The sequence below is a fragment of the Pseudophryne corroboree genome, chromosome 4 (assembly GCF_028390025.1).
Source record: "Pseudophryne corroboree isolate aPseCor3 chromosome 4, aPseCor3.hap2, whole genome shotgun sequence".
Classification (NCBI taxonomy): Eukaryota; Metazoa; Chordata; class Amphibia; order Anura; family Myobatrachidae; genus Pseudophryne; species Pseudophryne corroboree.
The window spans coordinates 505,649,477-505,667,411 of NC_086447.1; the positions used below are offsets into that span (position 1 = coordinate 505,649,477).

General features: G+C 44.8%; 1 protein-coding gene and 1 long non-coding RNA gene across 3 annotated transcripts in view; one reads left to right on the forward strand and one right to left on the reverse strand.

Moving 5' to 3' along the window:
- LOC134909862 (amine sulfotransferase-like) overlaps window positions 1-13,948 on the reverse strand; it is a 111,081-nt gene extending 97,133 nt beyond the window's left edge. The window contains exon 1 of the mRNA XM_063917191.1: window positions 13,843-13,948. The gene's annotated coding sequence lies outside the window, so the exon portion shown is untranslated. The remainder of the gene's footprint in view (window positions 1-13,842) is intronic.
- On the forward strand, window positions 1,929-17,364 carry LOC134909864 (uncharacterized). Of its 2 annotated transcripts, none has more exons than XR_010176048.1 (2): window positions 1,929-2,173; window positions 13,597-17,364. It is a non-coding gene; the product is annotated as an uncharacterized LOC134909864 (long non-coding RNA). The 2 variants fall into 2 exon arrangements; XR_010176049.1 differs by lacking the exon at window positions 1,929-2,173 and adding an exon at window positions 12,406-12,619.
- Window positions 17,365-17,935: the final 571 nt, after the last annotated feature.

Below are 17,935 nucleotides of genomic sequence, written 5' to 3' on the forward strand. Positions count from 1 at the left end.
CTCTACCTCTAAGAAGGGACCTGCTCCAGCAAGGACCCTGTCTCTTCCAAAGCTTACCGCGACTGCGTTTGACGGCATGGCGGTTGAACGCCGGATCCTGAAGGAAAAAAGGCATTCCGGATGAAGTCATCCCTATCCTGATCAAAGCCAGGAAGGATGTAACCGCAAAACATTATCACCGCATTTGGCGAAAATATGTTGCGTGGTGCGAGGCCAGTAAGGCCCGACGGAGGAAATTCAACTGGGTCGATTCCTACATTTCCTGCAAACAGGAGTGTCTATGGGCCTGAAATTGGGGTCCATTAAGGTTCAAATTTCGGCCCTGTCAATTTTCTTCCAAAAAGAACTAGCTTCAGTCCCTGAAGTTCAGACGTTGTAAAAGGGGTACTGCATATACAGCCTCCTTTTGTGCCTCCAGTGGCACCTTGGGATCTCAATGTAGTTTTTGGGTTCCAAAAAAGTCACATTGGTTTGAACCACTTAAATCTGTGGAGTTAAAATATCTCACATGGAAAGTGGTCATGCTGTTGGCCCTGGCCTGGGCCAGGCGCGTGTCAGAATTGGCGGCTTTATCCTGTAAAAGCCCTTATCTGATTTTCCATTCGGACAGGGCGGAATTGAGAACTCGTCCTCAGTTTCTCCCTAAGGTGGTTTCAGCGTTTCACCTGAACCAACCTATTGTGGTGCCTGCGGCTACTAGGGACTTGGAGGACTCCAAGTTGCTAGACGTTGTCAGGGCCCTGAAAATATATGTTTCCAGGACGGCTGGAGTCAGAAAATCTGACTCGCTGTTTATCCTGTATGCACCCAACAAGCTGGGTGCTCCTGCTTCTAAGCAGACTATTGCTCGTTGGATTTGTAGTACAATTCAGCTTGCACATTCTGTGGCAGGCCTGCCACAGCCAAAAATCTGTAAATGCCCACTCCACAAGGAAGATGGGCTCATCTTGGGCGGCTGCCCGAGGGGTCTCGGCTTTACAACTTTGCCGAGCAGCTACTTGGTCAGGAGCAAATACTTTTGTAAAATTCTACAAAATTGATACCCTGGCTGAGGAGGACCTGGAGTTCTCTCATTTGGTGCTGCAGAGTCATCCGCACTCTCCCGCCCGTTTGGGAGCTTTGGTATAATCCCCATGGTCCTTACGGAGTCCCCAGCATCCACTTAGGACGTTAGAGAAAATAAGAATTTACTTACCGATAATTCTATTTCTCGTAGTCCGTAGTGGATGCTGGGCGCCCATCCCAAGTGCGGATTGTCTGCAATACTGGTACATAGTTATTGTTACCAAAAAATCGGGTTATTGCTGTAGTGAGCCATCTTTTCTAGAGGCTCCTCTGTTATCATGCTGTTAACTGGGTTTAGATCACGAGTTGTACGGTGTGATTGGTGTGGCTGGTATGAGTCTTACCCGGGATTCAAAATCCTTCCTTATTGTGTACGCTCGTCTGGGCACAGTATCCTAACTGAGGCTTGGAGGAGGGTCATAGGGGGAGGAGCCAGTGCACACCAGGTAGTTCTAAAGCTTTACTTTTGTGCCCAGTCTCCTGCGGAGCTGCTATTCCCCATGGTCCTTACGGAGTCCCCAGCATCCACTACGGACTACGAGAAATAGAATTATCGGTAAGTAAATTCTTATTTTTCCCCTAATGGGCAAAACCATGTGCACTGCAGGTGTGACACTGGATGGATATCTTATTAACTTGGATTTATGGGGATATATGTGGCTGTATAGGTACCATCACCCATATACTGGAGATAACCTGGGTGAGACACCTAAATTTTCCCTAAAAGGAAAACTCACTTCTCACTAGCCAGCACAGTGCAGCTGAAAGGGTTAACAGCTTCAATTTGCCTAGGTTGCTAGGCAACGCCAGCAACCAAAGGACAGCAACAGGATGAATCGAAGCTGCTGATTGGGTGGTGCAGAGCGGGAAGAGTAGGAGGTGGGGTTACCTCCTGAAGTGATTGCTGAGGAGTCTCCTGGGGTGACAGGGAGACAGACGCTGTGAGGAGTCGTGTTCTGAGGTAAAAACGCGGAGAGTGATGCTGCGGTGAGGTGATGCCTAGGAGACATGCTGAGGAGACATGCGTTGCAGCATTGGGAGACCAGCACCAGGAACAGTCCCACTGGTAGAGAGCTGGGGACCCACCGAGCACTGCCGCCACTTACAGGTATTTACCCCAGACAGCACCCTCCAACAAGTGACATTATACAACACTGAGCAGGATTTAGAGGAGGGAGAGAAAGATTGAGTTGACCCCTGCAGTGCAGTGAGACTTCTGAGTGCTTCAGCCAGTAAAAGTCGCAGTCTAAGCCCAAGTTAACCGCAAGTTACCTCATGAGAGTGAGTTAGGCACACTAAAGACATCCTCAGTTAAAGAGGGACTTGCCTTTCCTCAGACAAGATCCCAACCATAGAGAGATAGACACTCAGCATAGAGATCCACTACAGTACAGCGCACAAAGTACAGGAGGCTTGCTGATAGAAGGAACTGTGCTCTGCTAACTTAACCTGCTTCCTCATTTCTGCAGTTACCTGAGTGCCTGCATGTTTGATTCTGCATTGCTTTATTACTTCACCTTTGCTTGGTATTTTACTAAAGACTGCTACAGTGCTTATTTGTAGGCGGAACTGTGTCATGAGCTGCATTTCCCTATAGACTGACAAATTCTGTCAGCTGGCTTTTGTGAATTGCATTTGCATTGTGAACTGCATTTGCCTGCAATCTTTATTGCATTGTGAATTGTATTTGACTGCAATCTTTTACCTCATGCACTGGAATGGAACCCTGCTGCCTTCCATGCCAGCTTTGCCTCAATCCTTCTGTTCTGCTTAGAAACTGCTCTTGCTCACATTTTCAGCTTATGCATGCTTTCCTTTATTGACTGAGCACTGTTAGGAATCCACATGCCTACTTTCACTGAACTGCTGACCCTATGATGTATATTTGCTGTCTGAACTTCAGCATTTCAGTACTGGGCTATTGTCTGTGATATATCAGCTGACTTCAGGTTCGCTATAAACTGAGTGTATGCTTAGGTAAAAGCAGATTATAGGTACCACTAGGGTTAGACAGCCCAGTGTGAGCATGATGGAAGATTGCAAGCTACCAGTTAGTAATGCTTATATACATGGTATACTGATTTGTTTGATTATAAGGTGACCTAGTCTTACTGTTCGCGACAGTACCGTACCTCTTTATATGTATTATTTTTATTTCTATGTGAAATGTTATTTGCCTTTGATCAATTGATCTCCCAGTGGTGACCAGTTGTTCCTGAATAATAAATCTTTCTGTCACCGTCCTAACGCGTGGTGACCATAGTATTGGGTCCTCTGGGGTTGGGGTTCCTCATTCCTCTGCCTAGGGTTCTAGCAGTGAGGTGCGGTTAGAGAGGTGATTCCAGGCGAAGAATCCAGGTATGTCCACCTGCAACTGCACAACACATCCTCAGATATAACATGTACAGAGATTTAGATTTGGGTGGGTTATTTTGTGTCTGTGCAGAGTAAATGCTGCCTGCTTTATTTTTACACTGCAATTTAGATTTCAGTTTGAACACACCCACCCAAATCTATCTCTCTCTGCACATGTTATATCTGCCCCCCTGCAGTGCACATGGTTTTTCCCATTAAGGGAAAATTTTATTTTGCAATCAACCTTGAATTAGGCCCTTGTGCGCTTCCATGCATCCGAATGTACAAGGGGAGTAATTCAGACCTGGTTGCACGCAGGCTGTTTTTTGCACTTCTGCAACCAGGTAATTGTTGCCTACAGGGGAGGGGGTAATAGTTTGTGCAAATTCTGCAGTTTCTGCACAGCCCTTACTCAGCCGCTGTGACGATCCGGGCTTTTGCTGACATCAGAAATCCATCTCCTGAATGGCTATGCACACCTGCGTTTTCCAGGACACTCCCTGGAAATGGAGAGTTGTCGCCCACGAACGCCTTCTTCCTGTCAATCTTCTTGCGATCGCCACTGCGCTTGCTTTCTTCGTAGAATCCGTCGCTGTCCGGCGACCCCTGTCGCCAGAAGCAGCGCGCCTGCACATTGCAGACCGCACGCATGCACTGTTCAGACCTGATCGCACTGCTGCAAAAAAAGGCAGTGTGCGATCGGGTCTGAATGACCCCCAAGGAGTGAAATGCCCACTTTCAGCATCCGCACATGATGTCATACCAATTGCTTCCTTACATACAGCAATGGTCGCACCATAAAAACTGCATTAGCTCTATATCAGTCTTATTAATAAAGCAATCACATATGGACCATGCAGCTCTCAATCACATGCAAATATTGATACTCTGTCCATGTGTTTTAGTGTATACTTTGTGCATCTGACATAAACCCTAACTACAATGATACTAATGCAGAGCTGACACTGGGCCTGATTCAGAGATGTATACAAAACAAATGCATTCGCATCTGCAAATTTGTACTGCCACAGGAAGTAAGGCACCTGAGACATTACAGCTGTATATGGGCTTACAGCCTCAATCATGCCACTGAAATGATTGCAATACACCTGCGTTTTTGCTACCACTGTCCGTTACCACCCCAAACAGTCCTTGACTGCCAATCACTTTGTGAATAAATCGTCTCTACCATCACTATCACAAGACCATCAGACTGACGATAATCACTCACCTGTGGGCTTATTTACATCTCTGAATCAGACCCACAGATTGCAATTTGTCCAATGTTAAATATTGACATAATTACTAATTATAATGCACAAATGAGGAAGCTAGTGCTTTATATATATCTATAAATAATTACCTCTTTGTGCATGAATTTTACATCTGCATTTTTGTATGCAAATGAGTTGAAAGTCAGCATCAGCCCCATAATATTTAAAGGCAATGGCAGTCACACCCATGAGTAAAGCCTATGAAACGTTCCCGAGAAGACTTAAATGTGAGTTGTTTTACAGTGACCCAGGCTTATTACCAACTGCTGCCTGTGATGGTGCACAGTGCTGCCCATTTCTCTAGGGGCTGCTGTCCTTAGTCATGAATACTTAGGAGAGCCATAGTCACCATCACCGCATGGGCAGCTAGAAATGCCTCTACACTTATCAGAGCAGATATTTAGTAACAGGGATTTGCTGCTTCGCTTATTTTAATATAGATCAGTGTCTGGCTGATGTTTTATATCTCCTCTGTGTTGCTGGGACTGTACTGCTGGCGTCACATTACAGCATGACCTCCAACCTAGCCAGCTGACATGTGCTACTGCGCATGTCAGCTAGCTAGGTTGGAGCAAGTGAGTGGATGGATGGACATTTTGCTGCTGGAAGCAACATCTACATCCATCATTGAATAACCCCCATAATTCTGAAGGGTAAAATTCCACACATGTTTTAGCAACTCTAGCTGTGAAAGGAAAGGGAAGACTGGTACTGTTTCTCTGTATCAAAGCCAAAAGATGATATGTGGCTCCTGGACAGTAAGGTTCTCTAGACGAACAGTTCAGTAAGGGGAATATGCACACTTAGCTATTAAACTATGGTGCCTGGTGTATTAAACATGCTGTGCTATACTGGCTGTGCTGTGTCCAGAGTCTCACAAATGGCTGTGCTCTGTATAGTGACAGTGTAGGGGGCATGCTGCTGTAAGCTGTGCTATACACTGCTATAAATTGTACTGTTTAGTGTGCTCCGTTCATGTGCATCTTTAAGCCATGAGATCCATGCAGCTTGAACTGAGCTATAAGTTTAAAAAATAGAAAAATAAAAAGACAATATATATTTCTATTGTTTGTACTGTTTAGTGCACTTTACCCTAGAGCACTTTGTTGACGTGCATCTGAAAGTGCTGTGACTCCACCGAGCTGCAAGTTCAAAAATAGAAAAAATAATATCTATATATATATATATTGTTTGTACTGTTTATTGAGCTTTACTCTAGCACCCTTTGTTAAAAGCACTGTGACTCAACTCTGTTTGAACCGAGCAGCAAGTTCAAAAACGAAAAATATTTATTAATCTATTGTTTGCACTGTGTTGTACACTGTACACAAGTACGCTGTGGCAACATTTTATAGATGTGCCATAAACTGCTGTGCGCTTGTGCCACTTCTCTGTCACTTAGCAACCATCCAACTTGCTGCAGTCTTTGTAAAAACAATATTGTCAGCTGAGATATGGTCAAAATTGACTGGAAATGAATGTTATTGAGGTTAATAATACTCTAGGAAGAAGAAAAAGGCCCAAATTATATGATTTTAGTTTTTTTGTCAATTTTTAAAAAAAAATCCAAATCCAAAACCAGTCACTATAATTTGTCAAATCCACATCCAAAAGCGAATGATGAATCAGAGACAAATCAAAATCCAAATCCACCAAAAATAGTCCACTGCAAATCTCTAATATATGTATATAATATATAGCTGTCCGGCATTCAAGACAATCATAGCAGCTTCTTCAAGTGTCCTTCCTGATTGAAACAGAGTTTGCAGCATAGATGGATCATGTACTGCTCCCCTAAAGGTGTACCCCCACCAGAGAAAGCACTACTGTGTGGTGTAATGTGAATAAGGAGCAATATGGTGTGGATTAATGTGAATTATTGACACCACTTTGTGATGCAAAGTGAATAAGGTTGCACTGCTGTGTGACATAATTTAAATTGGGTCAACTATTGCATGGCCACACCCCTACCCAGTAGCCAGTGAAGTATGGCAGTACTGATTTTGATGTCACAGATGAGAGAGTGTGGATAACAACTGATGAGCAGTGGGGTGTACTTTTGCTTTCCAGGTATTGTGTGCTAAGAATCCCTGTTTCTCTAACGTCCTAGTGGATGCTGGGACTCCGTCAGGACCATGGGGAATAGCGGGCTCCGCAGGAGACAGGGCACATCTAAATAAAGCTTTTAGGATCACATGGTGCGTACTGGCTCCTCCCCCTATGACCCTCCTCCAAGCCTCAGTTAGGTTTTTGTGCCCGTCCGAGAAGGGTGCAATCTAGGTGGCTCTCCTAAAGAGCTGCTTAGAAAAAGTTTTTTTAGGTTTAAATCTCAGTGAATCCTGCTGGCAACAGGATCACTGCATCGAGGGACTTAGGGGAGAGATTTCCAACTCACCTGCGTGCAGGATGGATTGGAGTCTTAGGCTACTGGACACTTAGCTCCAGAGGGAGTCGGAACACAGGTCCTCCTGGGGTTCGTCCCGGAGCCGCGCCGCCGATCCCCCTTACAGACGCTGAAGACGGAGGTCCGGAAAGCAGGCGGCAGAAGACTCCTCAGTCTTCATGAAGGTAGCGCACAGCACTGCAGCTGTGCGCCATTGTTGCTACACGTCTCACTGATTCAGTCACGGAGGGTGCAGGGCGCTGCTGGGGGCGCCCTGGGCAGCAATATTAAATACCTTTAGTGGCAAAATAAATACATCACATGTAGCCATTAAGGCTATATGTATGTATTTAACCCAGGCCAGTTTTCTTAAAACCCGGGAGAAAAGCCCGCCGAAAAAGGGGCGGAGCTTATTCTCCTCAGCACTCAGCGCCATTTTCCTGCTCAGCTCCGCTGGTGAGGAAGGCTCCCAGGACTCTCCCCTGCACTGCACTACAGAAACAGGGTAACAAAGAGAAGGGGGGCATAATTTGGCGATATTGATATATTAAAAGCGCTTATATCAAAAACAACACCTTCTAGGGTTGTTTATATACATTTATAGCGCTTTTGGTGTGTGCTGGCAAACTCTCCCTCTGTCTCCCCAAAGGGCTAAGAGGGTCCTGTCTTCGATTAGAGCATTCCCTGTGTGGCTGCTGTGTGTCGGTACGTGTGTGTCGACATGTATGAGGACGATGTTGGTGTGGAGGCAGAGCAATTGCCGGTAATGGTGATGTCACCCCCTAGGGAGTCGACACCGGAATGGATGGCTTTAGTTATGGAATTACGTGATAATGTTAGCACATTACAAAAGTCAGTTGACGAAATGAGACGGCCGGAAAACCAGTTAGTACCGGCTCAGGCGTCTCAGACACCGTCAGGGGCTGTAAAACGTCCCTTACCTCAGTCAGTCGACACGGGTACCGACACAGATGAATCTAGTGTCGACGGTGAAGAAACAAACGTATTTTCCAATAGGGCCACACGTTATATGATCACGGCAATGAAGGAGGCTTTGCAGATCTCTGATACTGCTGGTACCTCAAAAAGGGGTATTATGTGGGGGGTGAAAAAACTACCTGTAGCTTTTCCAGAATCAGAGGAATTGAATGACGTGTGTGACGAAGCGTGGGTTAACCCAGATAGAAAACTGCTAATTTCCAAGAAGTTATTGGCATTATACCCTTTCCCACCAGAGGTTAGGGCGCGCTGGGAAACACCCCCTAGGGTGGATAAGGCGCTCACACGTTTATCAAAGCAAGTGGCGTTGCCGTCTCCTGATACGGCCGCCCTCAAGGATCCAGCAGATAGGAGGCTGGAAACTACACTGAAGAGTATATACACACATACTGGTGTTATACTGCGACCGACAGTAGCCTCAGCCTGGATGTGCAGTGCTGGGGTAGTGTGGTTGGATTCTCTGACTGAAAATATTGATACCCTGGATAGGGACAGTATTTTATTGACTCTAGAGCAATTAAAGGATGCTTTTCTTTATATGCGAGATGCTCAGAGGGATATTTGTACTCTAGCATCAAGAGTAAGCGCGATGTCCATATCTGCCAGAAGAAGTTTATGGACGCGACAGTGGTCAGGTGATGCGGATTCCAAAAGGCATATGGAAGTATTGCCATATAAAGGAGAGGAATTATTTGGGGTCGGTCTTTCGGACCTGGTGGCCACGGCAACTGCCGGCAAATCCACTTTTTTACCTCAGACCCCCTCCCAACAGAAAAAGACACCGTCTTTTCAGCCGCAGTCCTTTCGCTCCTATAAAAACAAGCGACCAAAAGGACAGTCTTATCTGCCGCGAGGCAGAGGAAAGGGTAAGAGAGGGCAGCAAGCAGCCCCTGCCCAGGACCAGAAGCCCGCCCCGGGTTCTACAAAGCCATCAGCATGACGCTGGGGCTTTACAAGCGGACTCAGGAGCGGTGGGGGGTCGACTCAAGATTTTCAGCAATCAGTGGGCTCGCTCACAAGTGGACCCGTGGATCCTGCAGATAATATCTCAGGGTTACATGTTGGAGTTCGAAAGGTCTCCCCCTCGCCGGTTCCTAAAGTCTGCTTTACCAACGTCTCCCTCAGAAAGGACGTCGGTTTTGGAAGCCATTCACAAGCTGTATTCTCAGCAGGTGATAGTCAAGGTACCCCTCCTACAACAGGGAAAGGGGTATTATTCCACACTATTTGTGGTACCGAAGCCGGACGGTTCGGTAAGACCTATTCTAAACCTGAAATCCTTGAACCTGTACATACAGAAATTCAAGTTCAAGATGGAGTCACTCAGAGCAGTGATAGCGAATCTGGAAGAAGGGGACTTCATGGTGTCCCTGGACATAAAAGATGCTTATCTGCATGTCCCAATTTACCCCTCACACCAAGGGTATCTCAGGTTCGTGATACAAGACTGTCATTATCAGTTTCAAACGCTGCCGTTTGGTTTGTCCACGGCCCCTCGGGTCTTTACCAAGGTAATGACCGAAATGATGGTTCTTCTACGAAGAAAAGGCGTATTAATTATCCCTTACTTGGACGATCTCCTGATAAGGGCAAAGTCCAGAGAACAGCTGGAAGTCGGTGTAGCACTAACCCAGGTAGTGCTTCAGCAACACGGGTGGATTCTGAATCTTCCAAAATCTCAATTGACCCCGACAACTCGTCTGCTGTTCCTGGGAATGATTCTGGACACGGTTCAGAGAAAGGTGTTTCTCCCGGAGGAGAAAGCAAGGGAGTTATCCGAACTTGTCAGGAACCTCCTAAAACCAGGAACTGTGTCAGTACATCAATGCACAAGAGTCCTGGGAAAGATGGTGGCTTCTTACGAAGCGATTCCATTCGGCAGATTCCATGCACGGACATTTCAGTGGGATCTGCTGGACAAATGGTCCGGATCGCATCTGCACATGCATCAGCGGATAACACTGTCACCAAGAACAAGGTTGTCTCTCCTGTGGTGGTTGCAGAGTGCCCATCTGTTAGAGGGCCGCAGATTCGGCATACAGGACTGGGTCCTGGTGACTACGGATGCCAGCCTACGAGGCTGGGGAGCAGTCACACAGGGAAGAAACTTCCAGGGCGTGTGGTCAAACCTGGAGACGTCCCTTCACATAAATATACTGGAGCTAAGAGCGATCTACAATGCTCTAAGCCTGGCAAAATCGCTGCTTCAGGGTCAGCCGGTGTTGATCCAGTCGGACAACATCACGGCAGTCGCCCACGTAAACCGACAAGGCGGCACGAGAAGCAGAAGAGCAATGACAGAAGCTGCAAGGATTCTGCGCTGGGCGGAGAATCATGTCATAGCACTGTCAGCAGTGTTCATCCCGGGAGTGGACAACTGGGAAGCAGACTTCCTCAGCAGACACGACCTTCACCCGGGAGAGTGGGGACTTCATCCAGAAGTCTTCCACATGATTGTGAACCGTTGGGAAAGACCAAAGGTGGACATGATGGCGTCTCGCCTCAACAAAAAATTGGACAGATATTGCGCCAGGTCAAGAGACCCTCAGGCAATAGCTGTGGACGCTCTGGTAACACCGTGGGTGTACCAGTCAGTGTATGTGTTCCCTCCTCTGCCTCTCATACCAAAGGTACTGAGAATTATACGGAAAAGAGGAGTAAGAACAATACTGGTGGCTCCGGACTGGCCAAGAAGAACTTGGTATCCGGAACTTCAAGAGATGCTCACGGAGGATCCATGGCCTCTACCTCTAAGAAGGGATCTGCTTCAGCAGGGACCTTGTATGTTCCAAGACTTACCGCGTCTGCGTTTGACGGCATGGCGGTTGAACGCCGGATTCTAAAAGAAAAGGGCATTCCAGAGGAAGTTATTCCTACCTTGATTAAGGCTAGAAAGGAAGTGACTGTACAACATTATCACCGCATTTGGCGAAAATATGTTGCGTGGTGTGAGGCCAAGAAGGCTCCAACGGAAGAATTTCAATTGGGTCGATTCTTACATTTCCTGCAAGCAGGATTGTCTATGGGCCTAAAATTGGGGTCCATTAAAGTTCAAATTTCGGCCTTATCAATCTTCTTCCAGAAGGAATTGGCATCAGTGCCTGAAGTACAAACTTTTGTCAAAGGTGTACTACATATACAACCCCCAATAGTGCCTCCAGTGGCACCGTGGGATTTGAACGTAGTTTTGAATTTTCTCAAATCTCATTGGTTTGAGCCTCTAAAATCGGTAGATTTAAAATACCTTACATGGAAGGTAACCATGCTATTGGCCCTGGCTTCAGCCAGGAGAGTTTCAGAGTTGGCGGCTTTATCATACAAAAGCCCATATCTGATTTTCCATTCGGACAGGGCAGAACTGCGGACACGTCCTCATTTTCTCCCTAAGGTGGTTTCGGCTTTTCACTTAAACCAGCCTATTGTGGTGCCTGCGGCTACTAGCGACTTGGAGGACTCCAAGTTACTGGACGTTGTCAGAGCATTAAAAATATATATTTCAAGGACAGCTGGAGTCAGAAAATCTGACTCGTTGTTTATATTGTATGCACCCAACAAGATGGGTGCTCCTGCGTCTAAACAGACGATTGCACGTTGGATCTGTAGCACAATCCAACTTGCACATTCTGTGGCAGGCCTGCCACAGCCTAAATCTGTAAAGGCCCACTCCACAAGGAAAGTGGGCTCATCTTGGGGGGCTGCCCGAGGGGTCTCGGCATTACAACTTTGCCGAGCAGCTACGTGGTCAGGGGAGAACACGTTTGTAAAATTTTACAAATTTGATACTCTGGCTAAGGAGGACCTGGAGTTCTCTCATTCGGTGCTGCAGAGTCATCCGCACTCTCCCGCCCGTTTGGGAGCTTTGGTATAATCCCCATGGTCCTGACGGAGTCCCAGCATCCACTAGGACGTTAGAGAAAATAAGAATTTACTTACCGATAATTCTATTTCTCATAGTCCGTAGTGGATGCTGGGCGCCCATCCCAAGTGCGGATTGTCTGCAATACTTGTACATAGTTATTGTTACAAAGATCGGGTTATTACTATTGTTGTGAGCCATCTTTTCAGAGGCTACTTCGTTTTTTGTTATCATACTGTTAACTGGGTTCAGATCACAAGTTGTACGGTGTGATTGGTGTGGCTGGTATGAGTCTTACCCGGGATTCAAGATCCTTCCTTATTGTGTACGCTCGTCCGGGCACAGTACCTAACTGAGGCTTGGAGGAGGGTCATAGGGGGAGGAGCCAGTACGCACCATGTGATCCTAAAAGCTTTATTTAGATGTGCCCTGTCTCCTGCGGAGCCCGCTATTCCCCATGGTCCTGACGGAGTCCCAGCATCCACTACGGACTATGAGAAATAGAATTATCGGTAAGTAAATTCTTATTTACATTTGCATTGCAGGGATTAGTAACTGGCACCCTGGATGACATTATAATCATTACTGCCATACTTTACTGGCTATGCCCTATCTCATCTGATTTTGGATGCTAAGCAGTGAAATTACTGGTCAGAACTTGGATGGGAGACCACCTAGGAATACCAGGTGCAGTAATTATATTATTTTGACACAGAAAGTAGAAGTAGTGGAGAAACCCTCAACCTGAGCTTTTACTTTATCCTTTCCACTAGAAGGTAGCCCTGCACATCTTACCTTACCTTCTCTATTTACAGACCACACACTTATTACCTACTATTCCATCGATAGGTATCTATCCCGTTCCCCATGCAGACAATCAAGCCATTTCTCTTGACAGAACATTAAGTCTTTGTTTACAACCAGGAGTGATTATCTATTGGCACAATTAAGAAACCGATATTGATACCCAAATCAAAGTGCCACATTATTATAACCTAATATTGTCACCTTACTTTCTTCATCTATATTACATTCTGAACACCTCAAAACTACATGGTCCCCCTTAGAGGGTCCATTGGAGGTGCTCACCTTGTTGTACTCTTTACTGAGCAACTTTATCCTTGTAAATTTATGTTTGTAACCTTACTTTCTGTTTTGTAATTGATTAAAAAGTAATTTAAAAAAAATTTTCATTACTGTATTAAGAGTGTCCCAACAACGAGTCTTTCTTTCCTCTTGTTTTTCTTTTAATGTTGTGATGTAGCCAAGTATGTATTTGTTAATCTGGCTCTGTTCTCGTATTACTGATTCTACTTGTAGCTAACGCCGTAACTGGTCTTGGGAACACTATTAGTTATTACACAAAGAAAATAAAAATAAAATCAAACTAAAATAATTGTGAACTATTTGATTTTGGGTTGGTGACCAGAATTAATATCTCTGTCATTAATATCCCTATATACTACAGAGTGTACACCATGTGTTTGAACATGAGTCACAGCTCATACAACAAATATGGATCTATTGATGTCACCCCTTAAATTCCAACAATTATAAACTACTGTAGATATTATTTGGTTTACATAGTATTAGTACAAAAAATAGAGCTTAATGAAGATGATGATGATGATGATGGTGTTACAATGTATCTGATCCTTTTACAGGTACAACATTGGCAATTTACTGAACATGGAAGAATAAACATAAAGAACATAAACATCTACATAAAGAACCATAACAATGCCTACCAGGCCATGGAACAAACAGTGTCATTTACAATTTTAGCCTCCGTATCATAATCATTTATTACATGTGAAGCATTCATTCAATATCCGAGCCACCATTGGCTCACACATATAGCACCAGTAGTATCTGCTCCTGTAGAAAACAGTAACAATCATTGTACTTACTGTACAGAACAGAGTGTAACAATCTCTTGTCTTGTAGGATGCAATGAAAGATCTGCGATTCCAATGGACTCTGAAGACTGGATGCCGTGTATAATATTTTCTGTTGAAATAACAGATGGTATTAATAACAAGCAGAGGTCAATAAACAAGCTGTTGGCAGCACAAAGAGTTCAAACTAGGACAGTATACTGGGATCGGTATGAAATACCTTCAATCAAAATCCCGACAGTCAAAATCCCAACAGCAATTGACTGGCGGTCAAAATCCCGACAAGGTCAAAATCCCGACATGGACAAAATATCGACATTTAAAATACCGACAAGGTCAAACTACCGACATGTAAAATGCCGACAGGTCAAAATACCATCATGCGTTTTTCATTGTTTTTTTGTGTGTATGTTGACATAGATCGACATGGACACCATATAAGTGTGCTGCATTCGCCATACTTCAGGCACACTATTATATTCCCCGTCCAGGTCCACTGGGATGGTAAAGTATGAACAAGTTGGTTTCAATGAAAAAATCATGGAAAACTCATGTCGGCATTTTGACCTGTCGGCATTTTACATGTCGGTATTTTGACCTTGTAGGTATTTTGACCTTGTCGGGATGTTGATCATCGGTCAATTGCTGTCGGGATTTCGACCGTCGGGATTTTGATTGGAGGTAAATTGACTGCATTCCTTAATACTAGGCACAATCAGTGTCGGACTGGGGCATGTAGGGCCCACCGGAGGAATGCAGTTGTAGGGACCCATGTTAAGGGGTGTGGCCAGTATGCAGAGGGGGTGTGGCCTACCACCTCATGCGTTTGACAAACCATTAGAGAGTGCAACGTCTGGGCCCCTTCATAAACATATACAGTAAATTCAGCTGCTGCATGCATGATAATGTACCAGATTAATAACAGCAATGCGCTGTCGAAAATACACCATAGTCCAGTATAAAATAACATATGTATAATATATATGCACAGTCTGGAACCTGATCCTTAGAGTAGGAGGTGGGCCTCCAGGCAGTGGGGCCCACCGGTGGTTTCCCCTGTACCCCTGTGGGCCAGTCCAAGCCTGGGCACAATGATCTGGCATTGACTGAATGACACAAAGTTCTTTATACACACATTTTATAAATTAATATAACAATAGATTCATATAAAAAAACACCCTTATACCTAATAAAGTGAAATGTCTCTTGATATGATACTTAAATTATAAACAATATCAATGCAGTAAGAGACTGCTGCCCCTATACCATGGAAAACAGTGTGACTCTGGTGCTGGTGTATCTGTGGATGTCTCTGGTGTGTTTCCACACTGCACATCTCCCAGGGCTAAGTGTACCTCACTACTGATGATGCTGAGTCATACATTACTCAGACACATCTACACTTGTAGCTGAAGGAGGATAACTTGGTAGGAGGACATTCAGACATAAGCTAAATAAGTTTAGCAAGGTCTTGTCAATGGTGCTGTGGACTATGTAGAGACATGCTTGGCATGTCGACATTGACCATGTCAACATTCATCATGTTGGCACTAATGAAATGTCAACATGATTAAAATGGCAACAAAACAGTGTGTCATCATGGCATAGCACTCACTGACCTGTTGGCTGATATCTGGCAGTGTTTTCTTGGTCAGGTGATGGTGATGGTCAGGTGATGGTCTTCCAATGCTCCCGGTGATGAGTAATGTTAAACCAAGTCTCTAAAATTAACCCTAAACCTCCCCTCACTTTGCCTAACCCTAACCCACCACTCTCGCAGCGTTACCCTAATGTCAGCATTCTGCAGAATGTCAACATTTCACATGTTGAAATTGCAGATGTTGACATTGTGAAAATGTTGACATTTAGCAGATGTGGACATGTTCCGTGTCGACATATCAACAATGTCAACATCATAATTGTCAACATTGTGGTGTCAACATTATGACTGTCAATATTGTTGTTGTCCACATGGCAAAACAATCTTAATCCCATTTAAATGTCGACACATTGGCACCATCAACTAATCAGCAGCTCTGTATCATTTTATAGTATGCAAATTATAGATGTTACGTCACTGCTGATTGGTTGTCATGGGCCACTTCTCCACTGGCTCACATCTCTGCTCTTATCACTACTTAGTAAATGTCCCCCTAAGTGGCCAATGAGGAGTAGGCATTCTGTGATGTGTCTATCTGCAGTAATACTGCTATTAGCACAGCCTGACTTTTGTGAAGCTGCTAACAGCACAGTCAGAAGTAGCTGCTGCTAGTGCAGCCTCCTTACATGCTAACACTGCACAGCATCTCTGTCCTGGCATAACATTGCTCCCCCTCTGAGTAGGATGTTGGAGGACTCCCAAATATTATTATGGGCACAGCTTTCAGTCATGTTCTTTGTCTGAAGATAAGGACAATACCAATGGACTAAGTAGTAGACGTGGTTATGGATCTTCTTAGGATTAAGAATTTTGCCCCCCACAAGTGGCACTTGTAATGGACGCAGCCCCAGCTGGCTCATGAGGAGTACTTTTTGCCAGCCTGTTTCTGGATTCAGTGCGTAAGTGTAAAGAGACAGGACAGAACTGTGTTATCACTTATACAGCATGCTGCCTGGATTCCAAATAGAAATGGACATCACTTATTATTGTGAAACATCATCCCTCTTGTTATATGTGTTTGTGTTTATCAGGGAATAATATGTCTAGCTTGATGTTCTGTACAGAATGCATATGAAGATGTATATATATGAATATATTGGTTATTGTGTTATAGTTTGTAAAATAATGTTCCCCAATGTGACTGCTCTGATAACCTGTTTGTTTGCAGTTGGAGATACAGCCAGTCTCAGCTGTCAGTCCATACACCCCCCTCATTCTTCCCCACACAATGGATTCCAGGCTACACAATTATATTCATTAAGTAAGGTTAATTTAGTTAACATCTATTGTGGCCTAGAGGACATGCCTGGACATGTGAAAGTAGGTCTATCTGAAAGTGTTCTGTAGTCAGCCCCTTTAATGTAACCCACCCAATACAGAGCCAGAAGGTGTCACCTTATGGTAGGACAGACAAATGTTTGAGGATAACAAACAGGGGCAATTGAGACAGAGAGAGTGGAGTTCTTGGCCTGAGATGGAGGATGTGTTTGGCTTCTGAAAGCTACTGGTAAGATAGTGCTTCCAGTGTGCTGAGGCCTAGAAGCATTGTTGGGATCCGTTGGTTTCAAAAGGCTACTGGACGTGCACTGAGGGAGAGATCTACACAGAAGGTCAGAGAGAGTGGATATACCTCTGGAGTGGAGACACTGACTAGGCATTGCGGTGCCGTCAGTGGCAAAGGGCACTGTGTGAGCTGGTATCCCAGACCAGGGGACACAGAACTACTGCTGGCATGTGACATCAGGAGACTGTAATTATAAACTACTGTCGGGACTTAGTAAGTAAGATACCATCCTGGCATGTAATAGTTACTGTTTTGTGTACTGTGTGTGTATTTTTACAATAAAGGGCATTTGCCACTTTATTAAACTGTTTACCTGAGTGGTCAGAGAATCCGTATCATCACAGCACTAATAGTCCAAAAGTAAGTGTCCTAATGGATTCATTGCAGACTCATACCTCATAACACTTGACAAACTCTTGGATGTCATGTCTCATAAATGGCCACCATACTGCTCTTTCAAGTATTTGAAAATTGTTGGGAATTCCTGCACTCAAGTGAAGCATAATGCTTTTATGTGACTGGAAAAATCTGGGAAAGTGCAGCCACAATCTTATTTAGTGGAATGGTAGGATCTTTAGGCAAGGAATAAAGATGAGATGTCAGGAAACTTCAGGATATGGCATCTCCCTTAAGGTTATTTAAACTTGATCTTTAAGTAATAGTACAAAAACCAAGTGAACAGCAGACATCCACGGAAGCCTGATGTGCTATGACATGTTAATGTGATGATCTGTAGGACTAATGCAGGATTTTGTGTGTCTGCAAGTGGACAGCCCATACCACCCACTGAGTTTATGTCACACGGCACAAGAGCACTTGTACCAGACCCAGGCTAGGGGCAAGAGATCTGTCAGAACCAGGCTTCTCATCCTCTAATGCAT